Source organism: Phyllostomus hastatus, unplaced genomic scaffold (genome assembly GCF_019186645.2).
Source record: "Phyllostomus hastatus isolate PE091 unplaced genomic scaffold, TTU_PhHast_1.1 phas_contig_150, whole genome shotgun sequence".
Lineage (NCBI taxonomy): Eukaryota > Metazoa > Chordata > Mammalia > Chiroptera > Phyllostomidae > Phyllostomus > Phyllostomus hastatus.
In genome coordinates, this window is record NW_025333611.1 from 36,505,448 (window position 1) to 36,517,989 (window position 12,542).

The window sequence follows — 12,542 nt, forward strand, 5'->3', positions numbered from 1 at the left end:
TTTACAATAGCCAACTGCTGGAAACAGTCTAAGTGTCCATCACTAAATAAGTGGACCAAAAAACTGTGGTACATTTACACAATGTAATACCACACATCAGAAAGAAAGACAGCACTCCTACTCTTCAGGACAGCATGGATAGAACCGAAGAGCATTATGCTAAGTGAAATAAGCCAGACAGTGAAAGACAAATACCATATAATCTCACCTGTAAGTGGAACCTAATCAACAAACAAGCAAGTAAAATAGAACCAGAAGCTTGGAAATAAGGAACAAACTGACAGTGACCAGAGGAGATGGAGGAGGGGGATAATGGGGGAAAGGGGAGGAAGGGGCAAGCAAAGGAACACCAACAGAGGACTCATGGGCATGGACAACAGTGTGGGGCATTTGACTGTGGGATTTGTGGGGGACAGGGTTTGGGGTAAGCAATGGGGAAAAGGGCAGGACAAGAAAAAAATCACAATACACTTTCAGACTTAGGGACACACATTTACAATGGAGAGGTTAAGATAAAATTTGGAACCTCTTCCTCTCAGGTGGAGTTATATTCTAGACTGAGGCAAAGACAAAAGATACTACCTGATTCATTCTTTGTCTCTTTTTAATAGTTACTTGTTCTATATCTTAGAAAGAAACTGTAAACTATTTAAAAATCGAAAAGTATATTAAATATCACAACCTCATATTTTTTATCCTTGCCTGAGGACATTTTTTTCATTGCTTTTAGAGAGAGAGGAAGGAAGGGAGAGAGAGAAACATTGATTGGCTGCCTCCTGGTATGTGCCTCGACCAGGGATTGAACCTGTCACCTGGGTGTGTGCCCTGACTGGGAATTGAATCCATGACCTTTCAGTTCACAGGACAATGCTCCAACCAATTGAGCCATACTGGCCAGGGCCACAACCTATTTTAATTTCAATGTTTTACTTAGACATAAAATATAATTTATTATTTTTTAACATTCTGGCTTTAAGGCAGCTACCATGTCCGTTATATTTTAATAGGTTCTTTTTAGTGTATATCATTTCAAATCAGATGATTTGACATTTTCTCAAGAACCAGTGGTGAATACACCATTTAAAACTTACTTTCAGCTTACTAATGTGTTCTTTGATGACTTCTCTGTAAATCAATTTTAAAAAATGAAATCCGTGGAACTTGCTAATTTGTAATGAGATGGTAGTAAGCAGAATTGGTGAATCGGGTTACAAGATGAAAACACAATGTATCTTTGATTATATTCATTGGGGCTACATTGGTTAATACAGCTTCTTAAGTATCGATATACAGCTTTATGTCTATATACTTGTGTGCTCACCACCTAAAGTTTAGTCTCCATCTGTCACGGTATATTGGATGAACTTTAATCTCTCTCTCCTCTCCCAGTGCTCTGTTCTTGTGTGATAATTGACATTCACCTGTTTTTATCTTTGTGTCTGTTCCTTTTTGTTTGTTTTGTCATTTGTTGGTGGTTGTTTTCCACCCCATCTGTGATGAAGTCATTCATAGGGTTCCTGCCCTTTTCAGCCTGACATGTATCACTCACCATGACTGGGGAGGGGTGGATGCAAAGGGGCAATTTTAAAGAACAGTTGGACTAGGTTTACTGCTAATAAATGCAGGACTTAAATTGAGCCTTTTTGAAATAGGTTATGGGAGACCTTTCAAGTTCTTGGTTTTGGGAGTGCCCCCCCCTTCAAGATTTGGACTATCTTGAACTATTACATGAACTATTTTGCACTAGTTTGCTCATTGCAGGTCTACCTATCCATCCGACCAGCCCTTATACCTGTTCCAGCTGGGGGCCTGAGTCTTACTAGAAACCTAGAAGACCCAAGGCCCCAAACAGCAGCTAGCTGATGTCCTACTGAAAACATTCTCTTCTCTGAAGCTCACAGGAATCAGGCCTTGGATCCACCACACACAGGTAAATGGACACCACCTGAGGAGGACTTGAATCCTGCTGCTGTGATCGATGCTGAAAGGGGAAGCAGGACCCGCACTCTGGAGGTTCGAAATTTCTCTTTTGGAAGAAGATAGTGGGCCCCAATGTTACTTTTTACTTTTATCTATGTGTTTGCAAATCTAGGGACTTTTAACTGCTTGATACTGAGTAAGAGTGTGGTCCTTCCACACTCTTCCAGTGTTGAAAAGAATGAGCATTGAAAGTGAGTTACAAATAAAACTCATAATGCTATATTTTTAAAAAAAGAAAGAAAGAAAAGAAAAAGAAAGTGAATTACAGCTAAATCTGAGTGAGAAGGCCACAAGAGTTTTAATTTACAAAGCAAAGAAACCTCAGCCCTTGGTTCTACACTTGCTTTCTGATCATGTGGGGACTGGGGGGAACTTTGCTGTTTTGTTTCCATCAAGAATCGTCATGTCTCTGCCAGGAGACCAGCTGGAACACCAGTACATGAGAGAATGTCTCTACCATTGGGGCTTCAGGCCACTGGGACCTAGGAAGGGTCATTTGATGCTGGTGGGTGTACCAGCTGAGGTGAGAGGTCATGTCTCTGCCATGAGATCAGTTGGCACATTAGGGGCCAAGAGATTGTCTCTACCATCGGGGTTTCAGGCCATTTGGACCTAGAAGAGGTTGTCTGTGGGGCTGGTTGTTGGGACTGGTTGGTGTGAGACAAGATTCTAAGGTAAGTTCTAGTCTCGCCACCCACCCACTTTTTTTGAAACTCTGTCTTTGTTTCTGTTCTGAAAGCAAATCAAGGGTTTCCAACAACTAAAATTTCACATTAAGTTGAAAAGAAAACAGTAGAAAGTATAAGGCTTGGAAATGCAATTCTGGTGGATATTGGAATGACAAGGATTTTGTTTTTTGCTTCGTTTTTTTCTCCCTATGATCCCTCCAGAATTTGACATTCTTAATGAGTGAGTAAAGCTTCTCTGTATGAAACCAGTAAGACTGATTTCAAGTTGTGGTTTTAATAAGCAAGACTTTGACTGGCGCGTCATGCCTGCAGGAGGCGTGCCCAGGCTCTGGCTGTTACCACACGGCCTTGAGGAACTGAGATTGACTTTGAAGCCAGTGAAAGCCCACCAGAGAAATGGCCTGGTCCCTTGTTCGGTCATGTGGTTTCATGGCAGTTATATGCCTCCTGTGTTCCTTGCAGCATTGTTTACAGTGGCCAAGACACAGAGACAACCAGTGTCCCATGATGAAGGGTTAGAGGGAGAAGGTGTGGTGTACACACAACAGATCACCACTTAGTCATAAGAAAAGATGGAATACTGCCGTTCGCAACAACGTGGTTGGACCTTGAGAATGTTATACTAAGTGACACAAATCAGTCGGTAAGAATCATATGATTTCCTCATATGTGATATATAAAACTGATACTCGTGGACATAGCAATGTGGTGGTTACCAGAGGGAAGGGGGGAGGGTGGGGCTGGAGGGAGCCTAATACAAGGTGATGGAAGACGGCTGGACTTTGAGTGGTGGGTACATAGTGCAGTCTACAGATCATGCATCGTAAGAGTGTGTACTTGACACCTATATGATCCTATTAACCAATGTCATCCCAATAATTTCACTAAAAATAGGGAAACCAAAAAAATCTAGGTAAAGAAGAGAAAACTAAACCCAAGACAAATAGTAAAAGATAGGGTATCATAGACTAGTGCGGGGGAAAAAATAAAATGGAAAATGCAGCAACAACAGAGAAAATGATGGAAACCAAAAGTTGGTTCTCTGAAAAGAGCAATAAAATCAACAAACCTTTATCTACACAAATGAGGGAGGAGGGGAAAGAAATTACCAAAATCATGAAAGGAAGGGGGCATTGGCATTAGCCCTAGAAAAATGAAAGCAATTATAAGTAAATACAGTGGAAATGTTTATGCCAGCAAAGCGGAGCGCGGTGCAGGTAGGCTCCAGCCCCGCCCCGTTTAGAGAAGGCTAGAGACGGCTGCTGGGCTTTGAGCCCAGTCAGCTGCCAGACATCCTTCTCAGGAGGGACCTTCTTTCTCAGAAGCCAAAGACATTTGTCATGACTCTCTTTTTAAATGTATTTCAGTTCTCAAAGAATTTGATGTTTTTACATGGATGCTGAAGAAGAGATGCTAAGACAGACTGAAGAATGGAAACGTAGGCCATGTAAGATAGGCGAGTGTGCGTCCCCAAATCAAACTGGAGGAGCTGTTCTCAGAGTTATGCCAACACAGGTGCAGTGTACTGGCTCATAATGCTGTTGCTGAGAGTGGTTTTTTTATTAATGAATGTTAGTGAACAAAAGAATGAAATAAGTAGATGTGACGGTTGTGGAAGCCACGTAACGATAAAAGTGGAACATATATTATAATGCAAGGAATTTTATAAGCAAATTCTGCAAAACAACTCCTAAGAAGGTCCAAAGTCATCAGGGAAATATAATTAAAGAGACATTATTTAGATACTGTCCACGTAAGAAATGTCCAAGCCTATAAAGAGTTCATTTGAGGCAAAAACTGATGCCAATTGCCAGGAAGCAAGATCTGAAATGCTCTGGAAAATGACAGTTTTGCAGTTTCTTTTATGCAGTTGGTGTTAAGAAATATTACATGGAGGCGGAAGAGAGCAAGGCCAGGACTGGGTTACAGGACAGTTAACGAGATTACGTGCTCTCTTGCGGGTGGTCACACCTCCCAGGCTGAGACGCTTCTGGCGTCTCAAAGTGCCCTCCCCCAGATGCACAAGAACAGTGGGCAGAGCTGGCTCGATGGACATTCATGGAGGAAGCCACAGGCTAGGGTGTGAGTGCCCACTGTAACCTGCCCAGTTAGGGACTTACGATTTATTCCAGCTCTTTCTCATCCACGGTACTTAGAATTTGTTTCAGATAAACAACTAATACTTTTTTAATAGGTGTATGTTTCATGCAGTGTTTCTTTTATCTTAATATATGTAGTTGATTCATTATTTGCATTGATTAAGGTGTATAGAATTGCTAAGGACACTGGATTAGTGATACTTAGTCATTGCTTCTAGGGGAAATAAGGTTAGGTCTTGCGAGCCTCATGTCACAATACTTTTATCCACTGGTCGGTTGACACAGTCTTTGAAATGTGTGTTTTTGTTAAAGACACCTGTTTAATACATAGTGTTAAATCATTAACATTCAGGTCGTGACCAAAAGCACAATACTCAGGCCTGATCAAAGCTAACACTCACATTTTCTCTATAAAGCACATGATGGCCATCTTGCTATTAGGAACACTGCACAACAGTTCAGCTTGTCTCTGTTTTAAACCGTGAAATAACCAAGAAAAAGCACAAAAATGTGAACGTGTGGCACCAAGTGGGCCGTGAAAAGGGTACCTGTTTACAGCGTGAGAGCTGGAACAAGAAGCAGAGCGTGGCCTCACTTGACCTCAGCTGGGGGCGTGCACATTGAGTGACAGTTTCTTGCTGCTCTGTTCAATCTGTGCGTGAGCATAAAATACAGTGGGTATTGATTTTGGGGTTGCAGTACATTTTAATGAACAGGCAAATCTGTCAATACAGAGCCCACCAACACTGGGGATTAGCTGTACATAAATAATTATTGGTATGGACATATTTTCACAACCTATTGAGAAGAAAAGTCACAACATGAAACTTAACTCAAAACTTTGGAAGCCTCCCTTTTACAAACAGGAGTAAGGGAAGGATGTCCCTCATTGCTGCTTCTAAGGGGGACAAAGTGGTGAGATAGAAAATAGGTATGCAGCCCTTGGATCTAGAGAACACTCTCAGTGGTGGCGAGTTGGGATGAGGTTCGGGCGGAGACGAAACACTGGCTTCCTCAGCGGTCGGAGGCACTGGAGCAGGATGGAAGCACTGTTGAATATAAGAATTGTTGAGCTGCTTGCCTTTGTTAGTGGTTTTAAAAGGCTTGAAGACAACTGTAATCGAATAACAATTACAATGTAAAAAAATTATTCAGAGAGGCTTGTCAAAAAATAAAAGCCTTGAAGAATGAAAATGACGAGATCAGGTCCAGTCAGCCAGCTGTCTGCTTAAAGCACACTGTGGAGACAGACCCGCGATAGCCACAGGGAATTTTGTGTGGAAAATAAGACCCAGTATCTAATTTTAAGGGTAGCAAAGCTGCAAAGGAGCTACAAATCTTTGCGCAGCCTCAGTGGTCCCCTGTGCTGAAGTTCAGAACTCTGAGAAGCACATCTCTAGTGTGTTTAACATACTGACCTTTCTATATATCCTCAAGTCGCTTATTTAAATATATGCATATCCTTGGAAACATATAGTGTAGTTGTCTTTAAAATCTGCATAAATTATACTGTGTTATAAACCACATTTTTTTTACTCAACATTTTAGGTCTATTTATATTGCTATATGTAAATTTAGTTCTTTTAACTGATGTGTAGTAAATATCCATTTTACTTTAGTGATGGACATGTGCATTGTTTTACATTTTTTCCTCCTATCACAAAATGTCAAAAAATGTCCTCCCGAATGTTTCCTTCTGGAGTTATATGAGACCTGAAGTGGAGTTTTATCCCATTTTTCACAAAGCCAGCTTTCTCTTCTTTTAACCCTCAACAGTGTTACTGGACAGAAAAAGTTTGTCCACCCAGCACTAGCAGAGCTGAACACTAAACACCGAGAATTGCAGTGGAGAAAGACTGGCTATTTTCTTAGGAATGTTGCCACCCATTCCTAATAATGCTCAAATTCCTGATAGCAGGAAGATAATGCTCAAAAGCCCGAACTCCCCAGTGATGTGTAGGTTTCAGATCTTCTAGGTCAGGGGTGTCAACTGATTGTTACCAGGGCCACATCAGCTTGGTGGTTGCCCTCAAAGGACAGAATGTAATTTTAGGACTGTATAAATGCAGTAACTATCCTTAACTAGGGACAAGGAGCTCCGGCGCTGCCACTGGGTAGCAAAAGGGTGCCGGCCGGATAAAACAAGGTGGAGGGCCGGATTCGGCCCACGGGCCTTGTGTTGGCCGCCTGTGGTCTAGGTAAAATCACAAGACACCAAGGGTTAAGGGTTTGGGGTTGTCCTGGGAGCTTGATCAGAGGTGAGGTAAGAATAATAGACCACTGTCCTCAAGGCCTGGTTCAGAGGTCTGTTCTGGTTGGTGCCCCTCTGGTTTCACGGGAAAGTAACAGAGGGTCCTTTAACCTTAGGGCTCAGGGACTGACACAACTTCGGTCAAGATGTGGCCTTCAGCCGGCCAGAGGGCCCAGAACTTGTGATTGGTAGTCAGGCCCAGCTAGTGTGTTCCGCTGCCTCTGGAGTTGCCAATTGTTCCAGGGAAACGTTGGGCCTTGGAGTGATATATACATATATATATGTGGAGAGAGATGATTTCTAGAGCTAGGATTTAAAGCTAAATTTCATCAAAGTCATAAGAACTCTCTATTTCCACTGTCGCATCTGCCAAGAACCCTTTTATTAGCATCCTGGAAGCAGGCCCACCTCAGTTATTCTTTCAGTCCCTAGTTTATTTCCTTCATAGTGTACAGAGAACATGTTTAATGTGTTTCTATTTTTTTCTTTCTCCCCAACTGGAACCTCATAGGCTTAGGTACTTTGTTTTATATACTTCTGTGTCCTCAGTGTCTAGGACAGTGTGTGGAATAAGTAGGTGCTCAATAAATACTTTATGAATAATAAAGAAAGGATGGATAGAAAATGGTGGAAAGCTCCTGATAGAAAATTTGAGGAAGATTCCAAGGAATTAGGCTGATTGAGTCCTAAGGAGGAAAAGGTCAATAAGAAATTACCTGTGACAGGAAAGGAATGGGAACTTTAGGAACTGTGAATTCTGATACTAAATTTTAAGTTGGTTTTGTGTCTGGGTTGTACCTACCCTCTAATACCCTCAAAATCATAAGCCTCTTCTGCATAAACACTATGTGTTAGTAGACTGTGGGGAATAAACAAGGTCTGTGTCCATTGTTGGCACAAAACGCTAGGAAGCAAGGACAGCAACTGCAGATGAGACAGTACAAGGAACTGAGAGCTGGAGCCGGGGAGGGGAATTTGGAATGAGAGGCGACAGGAAATCTCCAGGAAAGCTAACACCCTCTCTAGAAATCATCAGAATACTCCGAAGGACACTTTACTTCCTATAACTGCATGAAATAGGAACTTGACACACATTAAAAGAAAGGGTAACCCCAGAAGATTCAGAGACAAATAAATACATGTTACAAAGTTTCACACTTTTATGTAGGTTTCTACAGTGTTCATAAGACATTTAGGATTTAGGTAACTATATTTTCCCTTCAATGGTTTCATAGGATTGATGGTTCATCGCTGGGATCATTGGTAACAAGTTTAAGAGACTCTGATATATGAACCTGGCTTCAAAGCTGGTTCATGGGAGGTGGTGGGAATGCACAAGGAGACTAAAATGACGGGTCTTACCTATTCCTTGCAGAACGTCTGAGTTCACTCCCCACAGCCCTCCACTCCCCACCTTACGTACATACTTCAAGGTGCATTGTATATTGGTTTCTAGCCCTGTTTTCTGGGACTGAATCCAGCTTAATACCCTCACAACCAGTGTCAGGAAACACTGGGGAAACCTGGGCTGTTCCCCACCTTAGGCAGTACGTGATGCATAGGAGCCCTTTGTGACTTGCTGGACAGCGAGGAAGGCACACTGGGATCCTTGGTGACCTGGCTGTGCTGGAGATAAACTGACATGTTTCCTTCATCACAAGGAGCCTTTGATGATATATCACCTCAGAAATTTTATTTTTAAAAACAGCCCCATTGGGCTGGCTGAAAGATGGACCCAGCGAGATTTTGCCCAATAAGGAAGTAAAGTCAGTTGCTGTATACTTTGCTGCATAAATTGAAATAGTCAGTGGGGTGGTTAACTGATTTGGAACCAGTAAGTTCTGAGGTTGAATTTTGGTTCTGGTAGTAGATAACAATGACCTAGAACAAGTAACCAATGATTATTTCACAGGGATGTTTAGACTATTAAATGTGATCATATAGTTAGTACATAATGCATATTTTATTGATAGCTTAAAAATACAATTGAATGAAGATAGGTATCAGTCATAAGTAACTTACAAAAGAGATTCTAATTCTGCAAAGGTTTGTACACATCTATGTAGAGGTTTCTCTATATGTGAAAAGCATTTGTCAAACTTAATTTACCAAACAACTTAGACTTTTACTCTGGAACTTCGCTTTCATGGATGACTGTTTTCCGTGTCTGCAGTTAAGCATGTAGAATGTCTGTGTGAGAATAGATGATAAGAATATCCCTTGGATTGCTCTTTAAAGTGAAGATTTTTTTAAAAAAACATGGTTTAATCTGAGATTTTTCTTGAACATACTTATTCTTTTTCTAAAAATTATTTTATTGTTGTTCAATTAGAGTTTTCTGCATTTTCCCCCCACCACTCCCCTCCACCACAGCCAAACCCACCTCCCTCTCTTGCTTCCACTCTCCCTCTTCATTTTGTCCATGTGTCCTTTATAGTTGTTACTGAAAACCCTTTCCCCCACCGTCCCCTCCCCCCTCCCCTCTGGCTATTGTTAGATTGTTCTTAATTTCAATGTCTCTGGTTATATTTTGTTTGCTTTTTTTCTTTTGTTGATTATGTTCCAGTTAAAAGTGAGATCACACAGTATTTGTCCCTCACCGCCTGGCTTATTTCACTTAGCGTAATGCTCTTCAGTTCCATCCATGCTGTTGCAAAGAGTAGGAGTTCCTTCTTTCTCTCTGCTGCATAGTGTTCCATTGTGTAAATGTACCATAGTTTTTTGATCCACTCATTTACTGATGGGCACTTAGGTTGCTTCCAGCACCTAGCTATTGTAAATTGTGCTGCTATGAGCATTGGGGTGCATAGGTTCTTTTGATGTTTCAGGGTTCTTACAATATAATTCCAGCAGTGGAATTGCTGGGTCAAAAGGCAATTCCATTTTCAGCTTTCTGAGGAAATTCCACAGTTTTCCACAGTGTCTGTACCAGTCTGCATTTCCACCAACAGTGCACTAGGGTTCCCTTTTCTCCCTCTCCAACACTTGTTTGTTGATTTGTTAATGATGGCCATTCTGATCAGCGTGAAGTGGTACCTCACTGTGATTTTAACTTGCATCTCTCTGATGGCTAGTGATGCTGAGCATCTTTTCATATGTCTTTGGGCTCTCTGTATGTCCTCCTTGGAGAAGCATCTTTTCAAGACTTTTGCCCATCTTTTAATTGGGTTTTTTGTTTTCCTGGAGTGGAGTCATGTGAGTTCTTTATATATTTTGGAGATCAAACTCTTGTCCAAGGTATCATTGGCAAATATGTTTCCCCATACAATTGGTTCTCTTTTCATTTTAATGCTGTTTTCTTTAGCCTTGCAGAAGGTTTTTAATTTGATGAGGTCCCATTTATTTATTCTTTCCTTTATGATGGACATATTTATTCTTGTGGATAGATGAAGCTACTGGATTAGGCAGTTTTTCCAGTGTTGGTAGTGGATTCTCAGACATTTAGAACCTTTCATTAAGTCTTATGAGCAAAAGTGTTCATTTTTCAGATAATTGACTTAGAAACAGTTGAGGCTGCTATGTAAGATTGTTAACTAGTACCAGGATTCTGGGAGTAAATCTCCACCTTTGATCCAGTTACTTTGGAACTTTGAGCAAATGGCAAAAGCAACTTGTGTAAACAACCTAAATATGTGTAAACAACCTAAATATATGTACTGGGTAGTGGGCACTGAGCTCTCATAGGCAATATAAATCAGGCCTTTGTCTCCAGTCAAAACAAACCAGAGAGGGCAGTTAGAAGCACCATAGTGCTACATCAGATGACACAGAGATGCTCGTCACAGGGCGTTCTCAAGTTCCTCTAATCATTACACTCTTTCAAATATTAGTCCTTTTCCTGGCACACTTAAAATACTCAAAATGACACTAAAACAAGATAGCAGGAACTACAAAGCAGACTCTACTATTTGGTTTTATCACTGCTTGATGAGATCTATAAAAATGCCTCTGTAAGAGGCCTTTCCACTTGGCCACCTGTTAATGTTGTGTTGCTGTTTAAGCAGAACTGTGCCCTGTTCTGACCACATTCTTGTCTACCCTCACAAGACAAACATATCCCAGACTAGAGCAAAAAGGTAAACTTCCTTTGATGCCAGCTCAAATGCATGCCTCTGTCTGCAGTAATCTGGCCTAGTCCGCAGTTTAGCATTCCATCTGCGTATGTCCCTGAAACACTCGGTAATCCATTGTAGGACCAATAAATTTCACGCTTTGGTCAAAATTGGTTGGACACCTGGGTGACTGCAGAAACATTAGTGTGCCTTGGCTGTTTGAGGACCTCATCTCCAGCTGGAATAGTCCAGAGCTAGGATAGGTGGGAACTGATGGAATCAGAGACATCTTGGAGTTGATCCTTGAAGGATAGTTAAGATTTATATTTGCAGATGCAGGAATGGTGGCTATTTCAGGTAAAAGAATAATATTGCCTATCTCGTTCTGTAGCATAAAAAATTTCCCAATTATCTTTTCAACTTCACTTCTTGAAAAGTGTGGCACACTTTTTATGAGAATTCAACTTCTTTCTTTTTGTTTTATGACTTTATTTATTTATTTTTAGAGAGAGGGGAAAGGGTGGAAAAGGAGAGGGAAGGAAACATTGATCAGCTGTTTCTCACACACCTGCAAGTGGGGACCTGTGCTCTGACCAGGAATCGAACAGCAACCTTTTGGTCTGCAGGCCAGCATTCAATCCACTGAGCCACACCAAGCCTGGGCTCCATTTAGGTCTTTTTAATTTCACTTCTTGACGTGGTGTGCAATCTCCATGACAGCTCAATTTATCCAAAGTAGGTGGCAGTTTTCTATGATGTTAGATCACTGAAATATTTTGCCCTCCTTTCACCTAAAAGGTATGAGTTCAGGTCTCCCACATGCTATCGGGTTTATGCCCACAACAGCCAAGTCCTACCCTCTCATATTTGATTTCTGGCTTTCTCTTTATTCCAGGGAATCATTGTCAGAATCCAGAATTCCCTCAACACGTTTTAGTACTAACCACTGCTGAACTCCTCCCAGCAGGAGATATTGTCCGATTTGCCGTCCTTTCCCTTGCTCTCTCTGATGCCACACTCCTGATGCTCCTCTCCTTCTGATGACTCCTTCTCTGACACTTTCTCTCTGTTCCTCAGATGTGTTCCCCAGGGCTCACTTTGGCCCTCTTCTCTCTTCTCACCCTACACACTCCCAATAGGAACTGTCTGTGGATTCTTAAAACAGCAAAATACATTTAAGGTAAACCCCTTAATGGGTGCTCATTAGTCCTCAGACAGTAGCCTGCCTTGGTGAAATAAAGTCAACCCTTATCGACAAACAACGGGAAGACCTTCGTTAGGGAAACCTCCAGCTTCCATATCTGTCCAGGAGGTAGGGACCATAGCAAAGAGGAAACCTACTGAAACTGCACTTTTTGTTGTGATCTTCTGACAAAGAGCACATGTCTTAAAAAAGATAGTATCCCTGAGTTTGTTTTTTGAGACATCCTATTTATCCGAATCCATTTTTAGACTGAAAATTCCAAGCAGG